General features: G+C 39.5%; 1 long non-coding RNA gene across 2 annotated transcripts in view; it reads right to left on the bottom strand.

Annotated features, from left to right (window-relative positions):
• Positions 1-863, bottom strand: part of LOC131481705 (uncharacterized) — a 42,114-nt gene extending 41,251 nt beyond the window's left edge. For both annotated transcript variants that reach the window (XR_009246527.1, XR_009246526.1), the window contains exon 1: positions 780-863. This is a non-coding gene — a long non-coding RNA (uncharacterized LOC131481705). The remainder of the gene's footprint in view (positions 1-779) is intronic.
• Positions 864-24,116: the final 23,253 nt, after the last annotated feature.

Raw genomic sequence — 24,116 nt, 5'->3', positions numbered from 1 at the left:
GCAGCGTGGCCTGGCGGCTAAGGTCCTCGCCTTGAAAGCCCCGGGATTCCATATGGGCGCCGGTTCTGATCCCGGCAGCTCCACTTCCCATCCAGCTCCCTGCTTGTGGCCTGGGAAAGCAGTCGAGGACGGCCCAATGCATTGGGACCCTGCACCCGCGTGGGAGACCCGGAAGAGGTTCCTGGTTCCCAGCTTCGGGTCGGCGCACACTGGCCATTGCGGCTCACTTGGGGGGTGAATCATCGGATGGAAGATCTTCCTCTCTGTCTCTCCTCTCTGTATATCTGACTTTGTAATAAAATAAATAAATCTTTAAAAAATATTATAAAATATCCAAGGCTGAATTCATGAAAATTGCTTTTTAAGACAATGTGTGCATAATACTTCGAGTGTCATGCTAACTTTGCATTTGGATAAGGGTATCCCTTTAAGATGAGTGTGTGAGCATACTTCTTTTAGCATCATGTTATAATTCATTTTACCAATATTCCAACAATTTTTAATCAGAACTCCAATTAGGTTATGAGGATCAAAATAATTGACTAACATTTTTATTATAAGCGTTAAGACTGAAGGTGAGCAACTAATTGTGGCTGTTCATGTAGCTATTTTTAGTGGCTCTTTTCCACATTCAGACTTTCAAAGATTTTTTTCATTAATAAATGCATTTGTTCATTTAAACATTCAAACATTAGTTCAGAAATTATTTAAGCCCCGACATGCACTTTCCTCAACTGTAAGATATGTTAGGCGATGAGAATTGAATAATACAGTTTTACCATCATGTTGTTCATCAACCCATGTCTGAGGAAATAGGGATGAGATGTTTTTTGGAATCCGGGGTGGAAAAGTAATCACAGATCTGTGCAAACACTTCATTTCATGGTTGTGACTATTCACTTCAACATCATTTGAATGCTAATCAGAATAAAATTTTTTGACTATTCAGATAATAGCTATTAACTGAGCAATAAATTATATAGTGAAAGATATTAGATTGACTATCTTTCCTAAAACATAGTTCCTGTAAGACATTAAGCATTTTCATCAAACCTGGTGACTTCATGTCTAGAATTACATCCTGTAATGCATGTAACTTGTTCCAACGACACACAATCCCATTTATACGGATGGAAGCTTATAAACCTAGGCCTAGGTTTATAAGCTTCTCCTATGAATACTTATTTCACTAAATTTTTCATTTTCTAACAGGCCCTGATATCCAAATAACAGATCTGATGAATGTAATTAAATAAAAATTTTCTCTTTTTCATTGGATGTAATAGAAACCATATTGCCATCACCCATGCTCAGCCATTGCTATCACAGGCACATTAACTGGGAGACGGAACAAAATCCGTGAGGGCTCAAACTAATGCTCAGATATGGAATGCTGGCACTGTAAATAGCGCCTTAGTGACCTGCAGCATAACATGAATCCGCATTCTTTATGTTCTTTACCAGTGCTATATCCATCTCCTTTTATTTGAAGTTTATACCATAAATTCCTGTGTTCCTTTGTGGACATAATACTGCCTAACGTTTTTGACATTCATTAATTTGGCAGATAGTATTTCTATTCCTTTTAATAAGTAGCTTGTGTTGTCAAAAACTTTTTCCTGAAAACATGTTGCTAGGATCTTTCGGCAAGTGATTTTGGGTTTATTTTAGTTAGTTTCTGTAATCTCATGCCTCTGTATCTTCCCTGATAGCAGCGACAAGGCAAGCATGAGGCCTATAGTATATTTGAGTGTTGGTAGTAGCCTGTGGGCCATTATTTTGGGATAACAGCTCTCAATTAATCACTATTAGCAATAGGAGAGGACCTGTCTAGAATATGGGAGGGGTCACTCTCTTCCATGTGCTGACACCTGTATAGTTAGGATCAAGATAGCCCTGACAGGAGCCTGGCAGGATTGTTTAGTGAATAAATCTTCACCTGGCATACACAGGGATGCTATATGGGTACTGGATTGTGTCATGGCTATTCCACTACCCTTCCAGCTCCCTGCTTCTGGCCTAGGAAAGTAGTAGAGAATGCTAAAGCCTTGGGACCCTGCACCCACATGGGAGACCAGGAAAAAGCTCCTGGATCCTGACTCCAGATTGGCTCAACTCCAGCCATTGCGGACACTTGGACAGTGAACCAGGGCACACAATCTTTCTCTCCATACCTCCTCCTCTCCATAAAAACAGGTAAACACTTAAAAAAAAGAAACAAAGAAAATATAGCCCTAGCTCAAAGTTCAGCATGGGCATTATAGTCTCTAGTGCCTGCCAAGGTTACTATGCTAGCTCTTAGCATCCACCAACATTTCTTTATGCCAAGCAAGTAATTACTCTCTCCTGTTTCTTGGCCTAATGTTGACCTAGTATTGCAGAAGAAATGCAGGTGAACAGTTGTATGGTCACATATGCCACATATAACCAGTTCCCACAGCCTCCATTACTGTCATAGCAAAGGGAAGAGCCAAGGCCATTTTGTTAAAAGCTGCCTATTGCTGAGGTAGGCTTGCAGATAGAGACCAGATTATACTGGCCAGAATATATGACCAACTAAATGGAGATAAGAGACTTCACTTACCTCTAATGTAAGTTCAGGGAACGCATACACAGGCAATGTCTTGGGAAACCACTAACATCTGTCTGGTGGTGATTCATCAAGTCCAAGTCACAGTCCTATGTTCATTTTGGTGATCTACTCTCCCATAGCTGTAGTTTTATCCTTTGCTGTGTAATTATGGTTGGAAAGTGGGTGGTGATGGCAGTCTTTTGGCTGCTCAGACTGACATGGGGCTGTGCTGAAACTAAGTCTCAGAGCCACAAGATCTTGAATTGCTTGACGGTTCCATACCAAACCTGCTGAGCCCTTGTTTATCCCATCAATTCTCAGGCTTCTTCCTCTTGCTGGGCAGATCTAAAGGCTGCATCTGTGTGCACTGGGCTGGGGATTAATGTATTTGGGCCTTACTGTGGTAGGCAAAGCTCTGGGCTTCAAAACCAAGTCCTTAGCTCAGTTTTCTGACCTGAGCTTTAGCATATAGAGTGTTGCTTTACTGTCTGCCAGAGATTAAATGAGATGTGCTAAGGATAATCCCTTGGGTGTTTGAATGACAATAAACTGAACTGTACCTCGGTCTTCATTCACTAAATCTGTCCAGTCTCAAGGTGTACACCAGGGCTGCACGAATGCTGACGGTGATATGAGAAGAAATCAAGAATGTCCCACCAGGGTCCCTTGGTTGCTTGACTCATCACTTTCCCATCCTATTTCACTAGAGTTGAAGTTTTGCTCTACTATCTGTTGGAGATAGGAGGACGTATGTTGAAAGTTGTTTCTTGGCCTGGAAACAGGAGCCCTTTAGCCTTGTCTGATTCCAGATTTCATTATCAAAGGGAAGGTACTGGGCTTGAAGTTTTAATATGGACTCAATTACCTTTTCGCCACTCCCAAAAAAAAGGAGTTTCTCTCCAAGCTGTTATATTTAGACTTGGGTGAGGGATGACAGCAGGAATGTTTTCCTTCCTACATTCTTCAGTGCATTTTCCTCTATTGTGTTATAGCAGGCAAAGTGGTCTCTCATCCAGCTTATTTGGCTCCTGTATAGAAAACTTGGAACATAAGTATCTGTTCAAATCAAGTATCTCCATCAGGAGGTGGCTGCATGTCCTGCTCAGCCACCCTCTCTCTCCACACCTCCCTTGCAATTCTGAAACTTTGTGCTATCAGCAGGAGAGAAGCTTCCTTGCTTTATCCTCCTCAAATATTCTTTTTTCACCTAATAAATGAGCAAAAGCATAGTCAGCAGGGAGCAGAGCTTCAGGTAAATAAAGAACAGTGCTGTCAGAGGAGTGGGGGAATGAACTTGAAGAATAAAAACTGTATAACTTGTGGAAAATCACAGCTCTAAGAAATTAATTGATTAAAATATGCTCATCATCATTCTTTTACCATGCTTTACCACACTGACAGGTGTTATAGCTGAAGGAGTTACAAGCCATAGATTGTTTCTGAGCAGGAGTGATTATGGATGCCCAAAGTCAATAGAAGATTTAAGAAATATAAGGGTAGGGACTGGTGCTATGATATGCTAAGTCTGCAGTGCCAGCATCCCATATGGGTTGCAGCTGGAGTCTTGACTGCTCCAATTTCATTCAAGCTCCCTGTTTATGGCCTTGGAAGACAGCAGAAGATGGCATTTGGGCCCCTGCAGCCATATGGGAGACCTAGAAGAAGCTCCTGAATTTGGATCAGCTCATCTCTCGCTGGTATAATACTTTGGGGACTGAAACAGTGAATGAAATATTTCTCTCTTTCTCTCTCTCACTCTTTCTCTGTCTCCCCTTCTCTCTGAAGCTGTCTTCCAAACAGAAATAAAAAATAATTCTTAACAAATACAATGATAATAGAGGAACTTGAAAATTATGATACCTATGGCTATAATGAGTATTAAACACAACCTAATTCCTATTCCATTGAGTACAAAATCTCTCACAAAATTCCCATTACACCATTGATATTATTCCCCCAATTGTCAATTTTTCAACAATAACAACAGTCATAAGACATATCAAATGAAAAAAATCCTTTTAAGACACAACAAAATAAACTAACCTCTGATGTTAACACACATGTTGGGATAATCAACGAGCTGAAATTATACATGTTTAAAAAAAAGCATTTGAAAACTGGCTATAAAATTTAACATGAGCCATGACAGTAAAGAGGAGACAAATAAGCTCAGGATTACTCAAAATGTAATTTGTTTATCAGGGATATATAAATAGGAAGATATTCAGGGCAGAAATAAGATGGGTGATCCCATACTAACAAGTAAGAAAGTGAGAGTTTTCTATGCAAGTTTGACAGATGTGGTTTTTGAAACGGTGGTCCTTGTCTAGCCAGAATGTCTCTGAACTTATTCAGAAACTAGTCATTGATGTTTATGGTAATTTTTAATATTTTTATAATTTATTATAATTATGAAACATTCCAGGAATTAATTTTTAAATAGAAAATTATCATAACAACTTTGACCTATAGAATTTGGGATGACCTCCAGGCTCACCCAGAATTTAAAATAGTGGCTCTAACCAAGATGGCATGGTCATGTCAGGCCTGCTCCCCACAAACCAGAATGCAAAGGGTTCTAATGGAAAGATAAAAAGACATGAGAAAAAATACAGTAATGTAAGTATCCATAGAAATTTCTATAAGAATGAAAAGTGGAGAAATTAAAACACAGTATCAAAAAAGGGTAATCCCCACAGTTCCCTCGTCAATAAACAGACATGATTGAGAACAGAATCAATATGATAAATCATCATAACTTCTCAGATTGAGATAAAAATGAGAACTGCAAATACATGTCTTCAATGAATAACTACTCTGATTCAGAATTTATATATATTCATGAATCAACAATTTTTATTTTTAATTCTACAGTGAGGTTAGTGGTAGATTTTATTATCTTCCTATGCTTACTAACAACTTCCAGGGAACACATAGTTCTTGGACAATAACAAAACTGACAAATGCAATATTATTATAACTGTTCAGCTGTAATTTGATCAAGTGTCATGGCATTTAATGTAATTTTTACAAAAAAGTATTAAGTTGGCAACAGTGGCAGACATAACGGCACACATTGATATGCATTGATATGTACAAGATTTTGGAAAGGAGAGAGAGAAAGCTTTCCATGTAGTAGCAAGCAGAGAAAAGAAAGTGAATGGCGATGGAGCATCTGACCTTCTTATGACCTCCTGGAGAAGATGTTAAAACTGTTCACTTAATGAAATCATAAATATGCATATGCATTTCAGTGGCCAGGGCACAAAGGGCACCATGAACTGCAGCAGAAGCTTGAAACAGCTCAGTCATGAAGCACAACAAAGCCTTAGCTGAAAAAATGACCCTTGAAAAGCACTTGGAGACTAACTATATTCCAAATAAAGGGTGTCCAAGCTGTTTCAAGCACTCTATTTGCACAAGCTGGAACAAGGAACATGCAGCATATGGAGCTATAAAGGAACATTAAATCTGTTGTTCATTCTCACCAGTAAGAGCATCAGCTCTGGATCCAGACTTCCTGGTTTCAAAACTTGGCTTTGCCAATTACCGTCTATAAGTGGCCACATTTGGCTTTAGAATCTTTATCTCTCAAATAAGAGACTTCATAGTAGTTACAGTATCTGATATTTTCAAGATTACTCAAGAAAATGCCTCAAAAGCAATCATATGTGACAATACCTAACACGTAAGTGCTGAATAAATTCTTATCGTTGACAAAATAGCCTGAAAGTAAAAGGACTACCATTCCAGGGCATCCTCAAACAGTTGAAGAATATTTAGAAACATGGTGGAGGTTTTGCCTTCTTGAAATAAGGGACTGAAAAGTCACTAGACATGTAAATTCCTGTTTAAAAAGAAAAAAAACAGTGGGTGCAATAGTCCGTGTGTGCTATTTGGTACAACAGTTGACACATTACTTGGAATGTCCACATTCATATTGTGTGGAGAATTTGAGCTCCACTGTACATCTAAGCTCAGCGCTGATGTGGCTTGGACCACTGCTCACATCTGCGAGTGCACTAGCAATGAAAGATCTCTCGCTCCAGTGTGCTTACACTCTGGCTCTCACTCTTGTTCTCTGCCCATAACTCTGACCCTGCTTTGCAAAAGCATTAAACTGAATAAGTACAATTCAAGAAAAATAATTTTAAAGAAAAATTGCCCCCCCACACAAAATGGGATAATTCAAGAAACTGATCTGAATTGTTGACACTAAGACATTGTGAAACCCCAAAATTTTCCCTCATTATATTCTTACCATCTATCCTTCAAAACAGAATTATAAAGGAAGAATCAAGATTCCTTGTGAATCTGGATAATGAAAATTTTAAAAAGCAATACTAAGAAGTAACCAAGGAAATGTAGATTCTAGTTTGAATCCTCTACAGTCACCTTGGGAGAACAGAATTTTACATCCCCAGAACTCAGCCACTTTAGTTGAAAAAAAAAAGGATATGGAAATATTTCTTCTGTTTATCAAAAGGTGCTATACTGTGAACAGCTCTGATCTGGCTGTCAGAGGTAGATCTGAACCCTCGGTTTACATCTTCTTGCTGAGTGGTTTGGACCCACTGCATTTTTCTGCTCACTGCTATAAAATGGAGAAAAGTTTAAAGCACAATGTGTTGACATTATTTGTTCATTTGCCACCATTATAGGAACTAAACTGTGGTGTAAATAGAGGAAATGTGATTTAGAAGATTTTTTATTTAACTGAATTATTTATACTGGAATAAACTAATCTGATTTGTTTGTTGTGGTTTAAAAGATGAAAATGTTTTTAAGCTGAACTTGACCGTGAAGTCATATGTGTGAATGAAGTACTTTTGATTTGGAAACTAACGTTGGGAAGTACGATTAAGAAAGAAGTTGGGCCCGACATGGTAGCCTAGTAGCTGAAGTCCTCTCCTTACATGCGCCAGGATCCCATATCACCGTTTCTAATCCTGGCAGCCCTACTTCCCATTCTGCTCCCTGCTTGTGACCTGGGAAAACAGTTGAGCTTTGGTCCCTGTGCCCACGAGGGAGACCTGGAAGAGGCTCCTGACTGCTGGCTTTGTATCGGCACAGCTCCAGCCATTGCAATCACTTGGGGACTTAATCATTAGGCAGAATATCTTTCTCTCTGTCTCTCCTCCTCTCTGTATATCTGATTTTGCAATAAAATGAATAAATCTTTCTAAAAGTCAGATATACAGAGAGGAGGAGAGACAGAGAGGAAGATCCTCCATCCGACGTTTCACTCCCCAAGTGAGCCGCAACGGCCGGTGCGCGCCGATCCGAAGCCGGGAACCAGGAACCTCTTCCAGGTCTCCCATGCGGGTGCAGGGTCCCAAAGCTTTGGGCCGTCCTCAACTGCTTTCCCAGGCCACAAGCAGGGAGCTGGATGGGAAGTGGAGCTGCTGGGATTAGAACCGGCAACCATACATGATCCTGGTGCGTTCAAGGCGAGGACTTTATCCGCTACACTATTGCGCCAGGCCCAGACATAGCTATTTTTGGAAGAACTAAGATTGTACAAGATGTATCTTGAAGAGATGAGACAGAACCCAATTCTTCCAACTTCTTTCTTTTTTTTTTAAATTTTAATTAATTAATTTTTTTAAAGCCTAGATTTGAAAGTAGATCTATAAAGCCAGGAAACTATTTTTTAAAAAGATTTATTTGCCCCGGCGGGGTGGCCTAGTGGCTAAAGTCCTCGCCTTGGCCGCACCAGGATCCCATATGGGCGCCGGTTCTAATCCCGGCAGCTCCACTTCCCATCCAGCTCCCTGCTTTGTGGCCTAGGAAAGCAGTTGAGGAAGGCCCAAATCCTTGGGACACTCCACCCAAGTGGGAGGCCGGGAGGAGCTCCTGCTCCTGGCTTCGATTGGCTCAGCTCCAGCCATTGGGCTCTCCACGGGAGAGCAGAGAAATCTTCCATCTCCCTAGAATGTGTGAGGAAGATGTGAAGTATAACCTATCAGGATCATAACTGGTAACTCATAGACAACAAACTCGAATCAGCATTAGACAACAGTAAAACTACAAAGGCATATGGGGGGAACCAGGAGCGATCCTGACAACCTCTTAACAGGAGGTCATGCGCATGGAGCAGTGCGGGGGCAGAACCCCAGAGTGGAGCAGGGGACAGGAGGAGGCTTGTATCCCAACCCTGAAGACTCACGGATTCTCACCAAGGACCATCAGTACGAGCACCAAGGACTACATCCCAACTGCCAAGGAGACCACGGGGAATTGGAGTGCCTTCGGAGGCCGAGAACTCTGAGGTCACCCACTCCCACCTGGATCTACCACATGGGATGGAAGAAGTTCAAATTCTGCCTTGCAGGATCCAAGGTCATCGGAAATACAGCCGGGAGCCCTGAGCGGTCTGCAGAAACAGAACAGTAAACTTCCTTCGGAACTAGGGAAGGGAGCTTTCTCTGGTCCTTGCTTCGTTCCAACTTTGGGTTCCCACCATATCCTGCAATGACCATCGGGATCTCTCCGGAAACCCCCTTAAAATAAACAAACAAACAAAATTCTTGAAAACAAGGAAAGCTTAGAATCAGACAGGAAATGGTCAGCGTGGATTCACTTATACCTCACTAGGTAGGACACAAAGATTAGTTACTCCTCACTAGAGTATTGAAGATTTCTCTGCACACCCCTCCTAAAACTGTTCTGCACCTAAACTGTTAACGTATGCCTTGTTAGAGTTATAAACCAGTTTAGACTATCCTAAAATCTGCCAAGTTCAGCAAAATTATGCTTCAACACTATAAACTGCTGAATACTGAAATGAAAATAGACACGAGACAGCTGAATAGTAATCTATAGCCATTTTAAGGTGTTATAGAACCCGGCTGTATATAAACTAAAATTGAAATGTCACAGGATGTGATTAAGAGCTTGCATTTTTTTTAACATACTGGTTACTCAACAACATGTAAATTAAGTACATAACGTTATAAATTGTGGCTGATGTTATGTCGGGGCTTTTAATTGATTGGGACGATACTCTGCTGGCTCTACCTTCAGACCAGAGATGGTCTCACCAAGAAACCGTCAAACTTATCTGGACAAGAAGATGCTGGACTTTATGCTTGGTATATGCTTGCAATGGAAAAAATCTCAACTGAATTCGAACTGTGGTATTGCAACAAGGTGGAGGAATCCACCATGAGGGGAGGGTTTGGGGAGGGCTGGGGGAATCCCAGTGCCTATAAAACTGTGTCACATAATGCAATGTAATCAATAAAAAAAGAACATGTCAGTAAGAGAAATATACTTATGAAATCTTATGCTAACAGAAATATATCATAATAACACTAGTTGTTAAATAAGAGATCATATGCTATTCTGTGCAAAATTCACTCTTTTGAAAGAACAACAAATACAGAGAGGAATACAAAAAGATAGATCTTCATTCATTGGTTCACTTCTGAAATGCCTGCAACAACCAGTTCCAGGCCAGGCTAGAGCCAGGATCCCAGAACTCTTTCCTATTCTGACACATGGGTGGCAGATTTTTACAGATATTTTATTGACTTTTTGATATTTTATTGACTTTTTATGGATATTTATAGGAAATCAGATCATAAATGGAGCAACTGATACTCCAGCCAGTTTCCAATATGGGATGTTGACATTTTTAGCTTAACGCCACCTACAGTTACATATGATGCTAACAATTAGAAGCTTTAAAAAAGATTTATTTTACTTGAAAAAGTTATAGAAAGAGAGAGGGAGAGACAGAGAGAATCTTTTCAACCACTGGGTCACTCACCAAATGATGCTGATATTCAGAGCTGGGCCAGTTTGAAGCCAGGAGTCAGGAACTTTCTTGGGATTTCACCCACGGGAGATGGCGCCCAAGGGCTTGGAGCATCCTGCACTGTTTTCTGAGGCTTTACGCAGAAATTTTGATTGGAAGTAAGCAGCAAGGACTCAAACTGGCACTCATATGGGATACTAGCACTAAAGATGAGGATTAACTTGCTATGCCACCATGTTGGACCCAAGTTGGGGAGTTCATAAACTAGGGATTCCACTGTCAAAAATATTTAAATTAATGCCAGACTCTTAACACTTTTCTTATATTCACTAGACTCCCAACTTTGACATATTTGTTAACCAAATGCTCATTACTCTCGCTTGATAAATTGAATATGTGACAGCAAAATTTTACAAAACATAATATATTTTGTTTGTGAAGTGCTACTAAGTTAGTAGAATTACTTTATGTATGACAATACTGGGGAGTTTCAGCTGAATTTCAAAATTACATGTATTTTTAAAGTGAAGAATCTACAGATATCATGATGACTTCTCTTCCCAAGTATATCCTTCAAAATTTGAGGTCTATGTAGCCTCACTTGCTCAACCTTTTAATCATCTCACTTTCCCAAAATTCTCTTATGTATTCTCTTTCTGCTGTAGGAACAGCAGGTCTACATTTCTGGCTGTGCAGGAAACAGAGCCCAAAAGCAAGCTGTGTGACATGCTTGAATGACAAAATAATGGAATGATCACAGAGACTCAGGAGTCATGGTGGAGGCATTTATTGCCTAGCAACCCAGACGGATGTCAAGAGCTTTACCAAGTGCAGATGGTGAGTGGGACTGTTGAAAATTAAAATTGCTCTTCTGTAATACTTTTATACTCATTTCAACAGAACATAACTTGCCCATTTTTTTGATTGATTGATAAATTAGCTTTCTGGTCAAGTACTAAGGTGGCAACTACAGTCAACTGGTCACATTAACTGCAATGGAAGTGTAAAATACAGAGGTGAAGAACCCCCATAACTTTTCCTGGAGGATTATCATCTATTTTTTCTGAATTGACATTCAGTTATGTCTCTCACCATTGTTGCTAATTCTGAGTGTAGAAAAGTAACAAATGATAATGTCGTCGTTGAAAATATAATGAAACTAATCAAATATGAATGTAAAACTGGTATTAAGAACTTAACATCCAATGAAAATACCATATTTATTTTTGTTTGAGGCCTTGTTTGAAGGAAAAATGGTTGGTTTTTTTCTCTTCAATGCTAAGTACAGTTTCATAGGCTTCTGAATTCATCTCAAATATAAGATTCAAACAGAAACACAAAGCATTTCTTTCATCTGAAGCAAACACCTAGCTATAACTATAGGGATTTACTACTAGGGTGAAATATTTTATCAATTTCACCATAATTGCAACTACCATAAAACTGGGGGGGGAGGGGAGGCCTTACTGACATTTTGAAAATAATATCTGAAAGTAAAAGATTCCTTTGTCTATGTGCGCATTGTTTTTACATAGTTGCTTTGAAGCGTTTAGGAATTTCAAGATCTAGACTTCCATGAGAACATATGCGGTGACTTTTCTTACCTACTGTTTGTGAATCACAACTTTCTGGTGAAATTTAGGAATTTTAAGCAATATACTATGGCATGTCAGGAAATCCTTCTCCTGCCCCCTGTACTTGGTGTTGGTCCCTCTTGTGCTCATCGTTACTGTCTCATCTGAACTAATTTTATAAAATGTGTACTTCTGTAATAATATGGGGGATAACAGTGGCAGGACGGGAGAATAGAGAGGAGAAAAAGGAGAGATGGAGGAGAGAATCCCTATATTTACAAAACCACATTATGGAAAATGATTTAAAACATTTAAGAAGAAAAAAAAATAACAGAGTGTTATTTCTATTGTCTTCAGCTGCCCAGAACCTCAGAATCTACTTTCATTTTCATGGACCATTATAATTTCAACTTCTAAACAAAATTACTGCATTAATATTTAATACAGTTATCTGTATAGCTTTATGCACATGTAGTATTTTGTCACTTGTATCACATTTACTTAAAATTTTAGCTCTTTATTTGAGAGTCAGAAGGCTCCAATCCTCTGGGTGGCTCCCCAAATGCCAGCAACCAGTTTAACCAGGCAAGGCCTGAATCCAGTAATCCAAGTCTCCTCACAGATAAAGCAAGCAGAAGAACAGAACTATCAGCACTGCTGCTCTGGGTTTGTAATTACTAGAAACGGACTCTGGAGCTGGAATTGGGTGTTGAACCTAGATACATACCAGCACAGAATATGGGCATCTTCACCTGGGTTTTAACTGCTAGAATCAAAACCCAGCCCCATGTTTACTTCTTATTCTTCTGTTCTTCTTTTAGATATTTTATAATTCCGTTTAAACTGTTCACTGACTTTTCAGTAACCATCTTTGTGCTGTCATTTTGCAATTCCTTGTACTAACAGATTTAATAAAGTGTGCATATTTTATATATTTATTCATTTGCTTTCTCTTTGATACAGATTTACACACATAGATTATCTGAAGATGCACCTTTTGACATTCCATTTATTGTTAATGTTCCATTACTGTGTAGAAACTTTGCAAAACCATAGGCTTCTTGAAAATATCTACTTATATGAAGAAGAGTTATTACACAAAGAATTTCATGCTTGTATATTTAACATGTGAAGAAGTAACCAAGAGAGTTCAATATTTATTCAAATATTTACCATTTCAGCAGCTAATCACCAGTTCTTCTGGTATCTGTCTTTCAGCCTAATTCCTGTTATTTGGTTGATATTTTACTCCATTGAACTGATTTTACTCTACCTGAAGACTTTGTGTTTTGATTATTTTCAGACTTAACAGTCATCCTACTTTGGGCTTTATCCTTTCAGTTCCTGATAGTTGCTTTCCATGGATTTTTATCTTCACTATTTTTTCATGAAAAGTTCATGGTTGTCAGAACTACTCACAATTTTTGTTTATTTTGTTTTTGCCTGCTTTTGAAATTTTCTATTTTTTTCAGCACTTTTATTATCATGCAATAAAGCTTGATTTTTTTATCATTTTGTTGTTTGCTTAGGAGTAAGCATTTAAATTTGTCAGTAAATAAATGTTTTCCATTAGCTTTGGAAATATTATATTCTCAAGCAAAAAAAAAAGACTGTATCTTTATCATCTCCCTAATGTTACCCTCAGAAATGTGGTAATAATGTTTTCTGAAATTAATGGAATAGGAATTCTAATAGATTAGGCAAATTATTGAAAAAAAAATTTGGACTTATCATTTGCTAGGCAATTTTCTAAGAATCATACATTCATTGATATTTTATTTTTTACTATTACAACAATTCCATTAGATACACATAATAGTAGTAGCATCTCTAGTTTATGTGTGAGAAAATTTAATCAGAGAGAACAAGTTGAAGTACAAGAATTTGAACATTAGGAAATTCAAATGGAAGGTTTTCACTGTAGGAAATTTAACTACTGGCACTAAACTTAAAAAAAAGAATAAAAGAAAAATTTATATTTGTCACAGCTGCCATGCAATAGGCTAAGCTAACACCTGTGGTGCTAGAATCCTGTGTGGTTGCCGGTTTGAATACGGACTTTTCCACTTCCAGTGCAGCTCCCTGTTACTTGTTTTTATTTGAAAGGCAGAGTTACTGAGATGGTGGGACAGAGAGAGAGAGAGAGAGAGAGAGAGAGAGAGAGAGTCTTCCATCTATTGGTTCACTCTCTAAGTACACCAACCAGGGCTGGTCCAGGCTAAAGCCTGGAGTCAGGACAATCTTGCCAATCTCCCACATGGGTGCAGGACTCCAAATGCTTGAACAGTCTTCTACTGAGTTTCCAGATTTATTACCACAAGCTGAATTAAAAGTGAGGCAGCTGGAAATGGAACTGGCACACTAACCCGCTGCACTGTAGCACCAGCTCACAGAGACTGTTCTTTTATCTCTACTGTAAACCACATTAGCCTGAAAAGCTATTTCCTTAGAGCCACAACATACTGTTCTTTATATGTCAGATTATTAAACCTTAAAAAAATCAGAATCTGATAAAACTAGCTTCATACCAGTATGCATTTTGGTTTTGTCTGGATGGAGAAAAGCAATTTACATCAAAATTACAGAAACAGTATATAATTAAATCAGATCCCTGTAACATTTTTTTATTTTCCTAACTTGCATAATACAGGAAAGGAGGTATAAAGGTGGTCTTTTGAATGGCACATCGATATTCAGCTTCTAGAGAAAACACCAAGAATAGAACACTCACGTGGTAAGTTCTCCAGTTTTTCCCTCACATTCCTGCCAAACTGATTCACTTCCTAAACACAGTTCAGGAGCTTCATAGACTGCCAACGGTGAGCTAGCTTTTGCCAAATGATAATACATTCTCACATGCATACCATGAGAAAATCACCTGAAATGAGACAGGTTCCCAAATGAGAGAATATATGATATGTTTTCAGTCAAGTAGAATGTGTGAGACTGACATTCTGTTCCTTGAAGCATTTGTTTTCATGCAGGTGACCTACCTGTCAGTCAAGTCGCTGCTGTTAAACATTGTGACTTTAAATTAAAGTGATCTATATTTCCTACTTCCTGAGCTGCTATTATATAATACTTAAATAATCCCATTCTATTTATGTGGTCATGTTGACCTTTCATTTAGATTAAGAAATATTTCAAGTTAACATATTGATATATTTTTTCTATGCTAAAGCCTACTTTTGTGAACCTTCCGTTATTAATTCCCCAAATTCTGATATGACTCCCATCTTTATTCATGTCTTGTATTCTGGTTTAATTTAGTATTAAGGGATTACTTCTCTACTGATTTCACAATTGATTTTATTCAATTTATGTATCTTCTGAATACTATTTTGATTTCTTGATGACAACATTTGTTGTTTCTTTGGACAGAATGGAGCTTCCTTGGACCTTCTAGATATTTTCACCCAGAAAATTGTCCTTTAAATTTTAGCCAAGAAATTGCTCCCTCTGTAGATATATTCTGACCTCCAGCTCTTACAGCGCTGGATTTTGCACGACTTCTCATAATAAAATCTATTACATTGTTTTGTAACTTTTTTATTTGCCTGTATCTTTCAAACCAGGCAGGGGCTTTTCTGAGGGCAAAGCACACACTACTCAGGAAAAAATGCATGAGATTCATGGATATGAAGATCTTGATCAACATTTTAGAATTAATAAATGAGTAAAATCAATTCAAATGGTCAAAAGGTGATAATCATAGGGTTGTTGGCAAGACTGACTAGTAAATATTTGATCACAGAATATTTTATAATACAGCAACTAAATTTAAGGCAGCAGATCATGCTACTTTAAAATATGATGGCTATTGTAAGATTAGAATAAAAGCTATTTGGCTAGCAGTATCTGTGCAGATTAAATTTCATTCACATACATGACAAACTAACAGGTCTTTAATGTGAAAAGCATTTTTCATGAAATAGTTGCTAGTCCCTAATGCCAAATACCTTAAGAAGGAATCTTTAATTTGCTGATTATGTAGTATGAAAAATCTATTTATTTTATTTGCATGCTAAAAACATGATTGGTGAGGGAATACTTATTTACGCATTTTTCTTTAAGACAGTTGTTGATTTTACAAAAAAAAAAGAGAATCATACAAATAAAATCCCCACTTCAAATAAATGTTGATACAATCATTCCCCATTGTGCTGTATGGTCTAAGAATGTGGTGTGAATGATGAGTGTTAGTTATAAATAAGGGAAAGGCATTGATGACTCTACAATAGCCTTCAAAATATTTTTTAATGTCTGTAGCAGATCTGTTGGAAGTGTTCATGTGTATAAGGACACAAATCCAATAAGGGATTTAAAAACAAGAAAGAAGGAAAACAAGGGTAAACTATGATAAAACCTAGCTCTATCAATAATTTGAGATTTATAAGGTCACTGATCAAGTTGCCTAAGTGCTTGAAGGTCTTTAGCTTTAAAGATAAATTATGTAATTCTAAAATGAGGCCTTCAGTCACAGGCAAAGTGAATCTGTTCTTGCAGGGTGTTTGGCTGTTGCTATGCAGGGCACTGAAAGGAGAGGAAATATGCTGAAATCTGCATGCAACAGAGAATTCATCTCACCTTGATGAATATTTTATTTCACAAACTATACTTTTCATTTTTTTCCTAAACACTTTAGTGATAATTTTGCTGTTTCATATCCTTTTCAGTAGGCAAAAAATATATATGTATATCTTTTTCAGTGCATGAAAGAAGTGGAAGATATCAAGTTTTTTATAATACACATTCAAAATAACTCATCACAGTACTTATTAATATGTACAAAGTTTAAAAAATAGAAATCCATGTATAAAATGGAGAAAGAGCTCAGTTTTTTTCTTCCTTGAAAACAGTGGGAGTTTAAGAAAAACATTTTTGTAGTCATGTAACATCAGCTACTGCCCATATTAGTTTTCTTGGTATCTAATCTATTGTGAGCATTTGTATTATTTGTCTTTTCCCACATTTATTGTATCCATATTATATTTGTATTTTGATGTATTATTCTAATTAGGTTTATATTTCTCAATGTGCCTATAAGCTGCTGCAATAGCATATTTTAATACATTCAATGAATAAATAAAATGTGATTATTTTGCTGCGTCTACCGATATTTTCTGCAATCACAACAGTTTTCATTACTAAGATTAATAATAATAATAGCCTTCTCTCTCACAGTCCAAAGAAACAGTAGTGATGTGAATACTGTGTTCTATTTTCAAGAGTCTAGAAACATAGTTGAAATGTATGAACTATTCAAATATAATTTTGATGAGCATTTACTCAAACTCTGAAAGCTGTTTGAAAACAGGGGCAAGTTATGTGCAATTTAGAATTAATGAGCTGTTCTTTATTATCCAGAATATTTGGATATAAATGCAGATTCTTCCTTTGTTCTCCATTATAAAAACAGGCCTTGGGACCCAGTGACACAGTGTGGCAATCCAGCATCCCACATGGGCACTGGTTATCGCCAGAGCGAGCAGCCGAGGATGGTCCGAGACCTTGGGTCCCCATTCCCATATAGGAAACTGAAAAGAAGTTCCTAGCTCTTGCTTCCTGTCTTTGGAACAGCTCAGGCCCAGTTGTTGTAGCCCTTTGGGGGGGGTGAACCAGCGAATAGAAGATTTCTCTGTTTCTCCTCTCTTTCTGTAAAATCTGTCAGTTTAAATAAATCTAAAAATTTGAAAACCATAGATCTCATCTTCAGTCAAAATTCATATGATAAAAATGCATCAAACCTGCAACTCATTGCAATTGTTAAACTGCTCAATCCCACCTTTTTATGTACTCTTTTCATGTAAATTTTGTTATTTAATTTTGTAGCCCTAGTTATAATTTAGTCTATAAATACTTACATACATATGCTTGTACTTCTCTAGTCTTCATGAAAATGAGCTGAGGATTTCTTAGAGGTTGGTATTATAGCTTCAGGCTTCACATTACAATGAGTTGTTGCAAGTCAACCTAATATTAAATGTCTATACAAGCACTGTCTTCTAAACATCTACCCCCAGGCAGGATGAGATTTGAGACAGTGCTCTGAAATATGTAAACTGTATATGGTCATGATATAAATAGGACTTAACTGATAGTATAAAGAAAATAAATGGAATATAAACTTGATTTAATAATTATTGGATATTATGTAACTCTAGAATTATGCACATTTCCTCTGTAAATTGTGAACAAGGAAAAAAATCACAAAATAAAAAATGAACTGGTTAACATCAGGATACTCCAAGTGAATTTTCTTGTAAGCAAAAAGAATAAAATTTCTTTGAACCACTGACTTGGATAGATTATGCTCTTTCAAATCAATTTCTGCAATTCTCCTGATTTCAGAAACAAACAAGCAACAACAAAAAATCCCTGATGTGTTTGTGTGTCTTCCTCCTTTCTATTTTAGTGTGAATGACTCCATTTTGTTTTAATCTGGTCTGCTGAGGCTAATGCAGACCAGTCCATATAAAATGGCCTCCCATAAGCTTATTTTGACAGTAGTTTCCCTGTAAGTTTGCCAAGGCTTATATTTCCTTACCAATCTCAGGCGGATTTCTAGCAGCCATGCATTAAGCACTTAGCCAGAGATCAAACATTTCTCTACTGGAGAAATTCAATATGAGCCAAGAAGAAATCTCCATATAGCTGCTTCTATCATTCTAAAAGGAAATTTGTTACTCTCAGTGCCTCATTCAGCCTCTGATCCCATTTTTAGTGGCTCACATGTAAGAAGAAAGACTAAGAATAGTCACTATCTGATTAAAGGCTTGAGCCTAATAAAAAACTGAAAATAGTAAAAGAGAAAAAAGAAAAAAAAAAAAAAGAAGAGCAAACAAACAAGACATTCTGTCCATGAAACAAAAAGAAAGCTCAGTCCTGACAACAATAATTGCAGACTTGTTAAACCTTGACAGAGGTATCATAAGACCAACTTCAAAAAAATTATAATGTCATCATTTTTGGTGATGTTCACATAATTCAAAGAGACACATGCCCATGTGGACAACCAATTAAGGTTGGGAGGGTCAAGCAATGGGGGAAAGTGGATGAGACAACTGCCTCTAATTTCCTTTATTCTTTTGGTATCTGGGGAAAATCGGGAGAGAAAGGGAGAGGGCCACTCCCAGCAGCCCAATCACATCAGTGCCCAGGAATGCGGGAAGATTGCCCAATGTCATTCCAGGTTCCCTTGGAAATGTTCTGAAGATACTGGAGCAATTTCTGAAGATACTGCTTCAGTGGTTTTGATAGCTCTGAGATGCTATTGATTTCATTGCTGCAAGACAGAGGATTCTTCCAAGGTTCATTGGCTGACATAGCCCACCTTAGATTCTCCATTTGACCAGATACTCACTGTCAAAATTTGTCTGGGAGAGCTGTCCAATTTGTTCTTTTCTGTGGTACTAGACATCCTCTGCAGATATCAACGAATTGGTCGTCATGTCCACATGAGCATTTGGGCATGCCTTCTGCATCACCGCCCTCAGCAACCATGGAAACCTAGTTCTGACATTTGTACCCCACTGTCACACCACATATCCTGTGATTTTCACCATGGGTGGAGTTCTGAGACCAATGATTCAGTTGGGAGGAGTCCCCAAAGAAACTTCACCAGAGGTGACTCCAGACCTGACTCGTGTGTGCCAGCCAGTTTGGCGACCAACTCTGTCCATTACCTATATCAACCTTCATACTGGTGATTGCAATTGCAGGGTCACTTCTGTCCCCATTCCCATTGCATACGCAAACCAATGAATGTTGTAGCCCAGCCTAACCTGGCCCACCACACACTCTGCCTTCACTTACACCAGCAGGAACTGCAGCCTATTTCGGGCAACCCCCAATATTCCCCAACATGCCTGTACTCAACCTTAGTTCTTGTGCATGCTGGTATGTGCAGCAGACTTGTCCAGTCTGTCCCACATCCCATTAAGCTTTTGTACACATCAATGTGCATTACAGCCTAATAACCTCACTCTCCAACCCTCACTCATTTCAGTGGGTTCCATTGCCTACTAGCCAGGACCACCCCTACCCAGCCCTTGTTTTCATGCTTACTACTGGGATTTGCATCGCATCAGAGAAGTGTCCAGTTTCCCTACTGAGCCTCAGATCTTTCATTTTCCATGTGGTTCTATAGTCTAACCTGACAGGATTTTCCCCAGTCCCAGCACCTGCCAGCTGATGCTGCAGCAAAGCCCAACCAACATCTTCATGCATATACCTTTGGATATGATCACTTACCCAATTCACATCCAGCCCTAACAGGTGTTGTAACCCTGCCCAGAATGATCTGTTCCCAGTTCCAGCTCTCATGTCCACCAATAGGAATAGTGACCAGGAGGTCCCCTGCTGGGTTCACACCCCATTCCTGGGTCTGGTGGGAGATGAAGCCCAGACTGGCACAGTTCGCCTCTCTTCAACATTCACCAGCAGATGCTGAAGCCTAGCTCAGCCTCACCTTCCCCCAGTTCCAGCTCATGCTGGTGGGTTCTGCAGCCTCATCCAGCGCAGCCAGACCGCAGTCCCAGCCCTAATGTTAAATGACTGTTTTTGGCCCCACTCGGCCTGCCCTGCACCCCGTCATGACTCTCACATCTGCCAGTGGGTGCTATGAATTGGCTCAGTCTAGGTTTTGCACCCATATCTGACCCACATATATCCTGGTGCGTATTGTAACCTGGCCTAATCTGAGCTGATCCAAGCCTTGGTACTTGCATTCACCTGTAGAGACTGAGCCTTGACAAAGGCGTTCCCCAAGCTCTTCTATCATGTCTCCTCCCAATGGCAGATCTTGCTAACATCAGTGGACCCTGGATCTAGCCTGACTTGGCTCACCTCCTGTCGTAGCATGTACAGCAGCCTTGCCCAACCAACCCACACCCATTATGGCTCTCAGTCTTGGGTGCTATAGCCCAGCCATGCCTTGCCCACCCCCATGCTCTTGCATGGTTCAGCAAGTACAGAAACCTAGCCCAGGCTTTCCTACACTCACTCTGACTCTTGTGAGCACCAATGGGTATGAAGCCCAGCCAAATATGGCATACCCTAGACCCAGTCCACACCCATTCCCAGTGATGCTTCATTAATGTCAGCCCAATTTGACACCCCTATTCTGGCCCTCGTGATTGCCAATGGGAACCACAGTCCAATTAGGCCATCCCCTTAGCTCCCCAAACAGGCCTGTTCCCAGCCACAGATCTTGTGTGTGCAATAGTTGCTCCAACCCATCCCAACATAACCCATTACCCTGTTTGGATTTTGTCATGAGACACTGCAGCCTGACCTGGCTTGGTCCATCCCCCAGTCCCAGCTCTCACTGATGGGTGCTACAACCTAGCCCTGCCAGGCATCCCCCATTCCTGGCTTTCATGCAAACTGGTTTAATAGCCTAACATAGCTTGGCATGGCCTGTACCCCATCCTGGCTTCCACACATGCAGTGTTCTTTTTTATTATTATTATTAATTACATTGCATTATGTGACACAGTTTCATAGGCTCTGGGATTCCCCCAACCCCTCCCCCTGCCCTCTCCCCATTCCTCCACCTTATTGCAGTATTACAGTTCAACTCCAGTTATGATTCTTCCATTGCAAGCATGTACCAAGCATAGAGTCCAGCCTCTTATTGTCCATATAAATTCAACAGTTTCTTGGGGAGACCATCTCTGGTCTGAAGGTAGAGCTGGCAGAGTATCATCCCGATCAATTAAAAGCCACAACATAACATCAACAGCAATTTACAACATTACAGAATTAATTGACATAGTATTAAGTAACGAATATGTTTTAAAAAATGCAAGTTCTTAATCACATCCTGTGACTACTTTATTGACATTTCAATTTTAGTTTATATACACAACCAGCTGCTATACACCTTAAAATGGCTATAGGGTACTAATAATTCAGCTATCTCGTGTCTATTTTCATTTTAGTATTTAGCAGTTTATAGTGTTGACGCATAATTTTGCTGAACTTGGCAGATTTTAGGATAGTCTAAACTGGTTTATAACTCTAACAAGGCATATGTCAACAGTTTAGGTGCAGAACAGTTTTAGGAGGGGTGTGCAGAGAAATCTTCAGTACCCTAGTGAGGAGTAACTAATCTTTGTGTCCTACTTAGTGAGGTATAAGTGAATCCACGCTGACCATTTCCTGTTTGGTTCTAAGCTTTCCTTGTTGTTCTCTGCTATCTATTCTAATTTTTTTTGTTTGCTTTTTTGTTTTTACATGCAGTGTTCTATGGTTTGGCCTGGCCCTTCCCGGTCTACCCCTTAGAGAGCCAACTCACATACCTGCCAACAAGTGAAACAGCCCTGGGCAGCCTAACCAACACCCATCCTTGACTTATATGCTCATCAGTGGGAGTGATGGCCCACCAGAAGAGATTCCCAAGTTCCCCCACCAAACCCACTCCCAGACCCAGATCTCATGTGTGCTAGTGGGTGCTAGGCCCTTACCCAGGACTTGACCCCCCAGTCTCAGCCTTTGTGTGTGCTGGTGAATATTGTGGCCTGACCTACCCAGTACCCAATTCTTGGGTGTGCCTGCAAGTGCCACAACCTGAACCAGCACAGCCTATTCCCAGCTCCAGTATGAAGAGTGTTGATGAGTTCCATGGTCATGCCTAGCTCATCCTGTCATCAGCATCAGCCCTCGAGTAAACCAGCTGATATGGCAATCCCACAGGGGTGAGCCCACAATCTCCCCAAAAGTTCTACTCTTAGACCCAGTTCTCTCATGAGCTGGTTAGTGTCATTGTCCAGCCAACAACAGTCTACCCCATATCCTGACTCTCTGTCAGATACTGTGGTCAAGCCCTGCTAGGCTGGCCCCCTAGCCATGGCTTTTGTGTGTGCCTGTAAGTGGTGGTTGATACCAACAATCACAGCGCAGCTCTCCCATGTTGGGGGGTATATTGGTTTGGCCAAATTCCTTTGCTTTCTCTCCTCTAAACCACCAGGTTTCAGTTCCCTCATTTACCTGCAAGTGCAGTAGCCAGTAGCCAGGCTGGTGGAAGTCCCTCCAGAAGTTACTCCTCTCCTGTCATAACCTTTTCTGTTATAAAACAGAATTGCAGGATACCCTTGTATTTATGGTTCGTTCCTTCCCATCTTAAGAGAGGATAGTTACGTAAGGCAGTTAAAGAGAATAGGAACCTTGTCAGCTTAGAATTCTGCCAACCACTCTAGACAAAGAAAAAGATACCACACAGTAAAATAACTCTGTACCGAAAGAATAACTTTCTGTAACATAAAATAAAATTGCTGAAAAAATTATTGTAGAAGCTTTGAAAGCCAGAAAGTGATAAAAATAGAACAGAGAAGGCAAAAATGAGAGTGAAAATTAAGGTAGAAAATTATCTATTTGAAATTGAGTAAGTTGGAGTTATGGACAAAATATTCAGAGCAGAAGATTATTATTTTTATATGAGTGGATTGTTGAAGAAAAACCAAGGGACACTTTCTCTGAAATAAAGAAATACATGTGTTTAATAGAAAGATATACCTAATGCCAAGTACAATAATTCAGTGGTTAAATTCTGACCTTGAGAGCACGAGGATCCCCTGTGGGTACTATTTATGTCCAGACTGGTCCAGTTCCCATCCAGCTCCCTGCTTGTAGCCTGGGAAAGCAGTAGAGGACGGCCCAAAGCCTTGGAAACTAGCACCCATGTTGGAGCTCCTAGCCCTTGGCTTCGAATAGGTTCAGGTCCAGTTGGAAGTTGTCAGGAGACGTGCACTATAGCCACACTGAAGCCATTTTGAATATAGACCTATGGGACAGTGGAAACCCCTGGTTGGCTAGATGCTTGGGAAAGAAGTTATGAAACTAATCACACGCTCAGCTTCAATTGTTCCTAGCAACTGTTTTAGAATGTGATTGATGCTGTGCTTACCAACATCTTGTTACTGATTACCTATGCTATTGTCGATATGTTGGTTACTATTGTTGATATGGTGGCTGCTTAAGAACAATCGGTCTTGAGACCATGGCTTGCGTCCCAGCTTCTCTTTCCCTGAGCCTTAGTTACTGAAGAATATAAAAACCCTCAGTTGAAATCAATAAACTGACAGCTTGATCAGACCTACTGTCTTGCTGTCCATTCTTTGTGTCTCTTGTCCCTTCATTCTCTCCTAGGTGGCTGCGACCCTGTTGACTGTCCTGCTGGACAGGACAAATTGGCGCCCAACGTGGA

This window comes from Ochotona princeps, chromosome 1 (genome assembly GCF_030435755.1).
Source record: "Ochotona princeps isolate mOchPri1 chromosome 1, mOchPri1.hap1, whole genome shotgun sequence".
Taxonomy (NCBI): domain Eukaryota; kingdom Metazoa; phylum Chordata; class Mammalia; order Lagomorpha; family Ochotonidae; genus Ochotona; species Ochotona princeps.
This window is presented reverse-complemented; position numbering and strand designations above follow the sequence as displayed.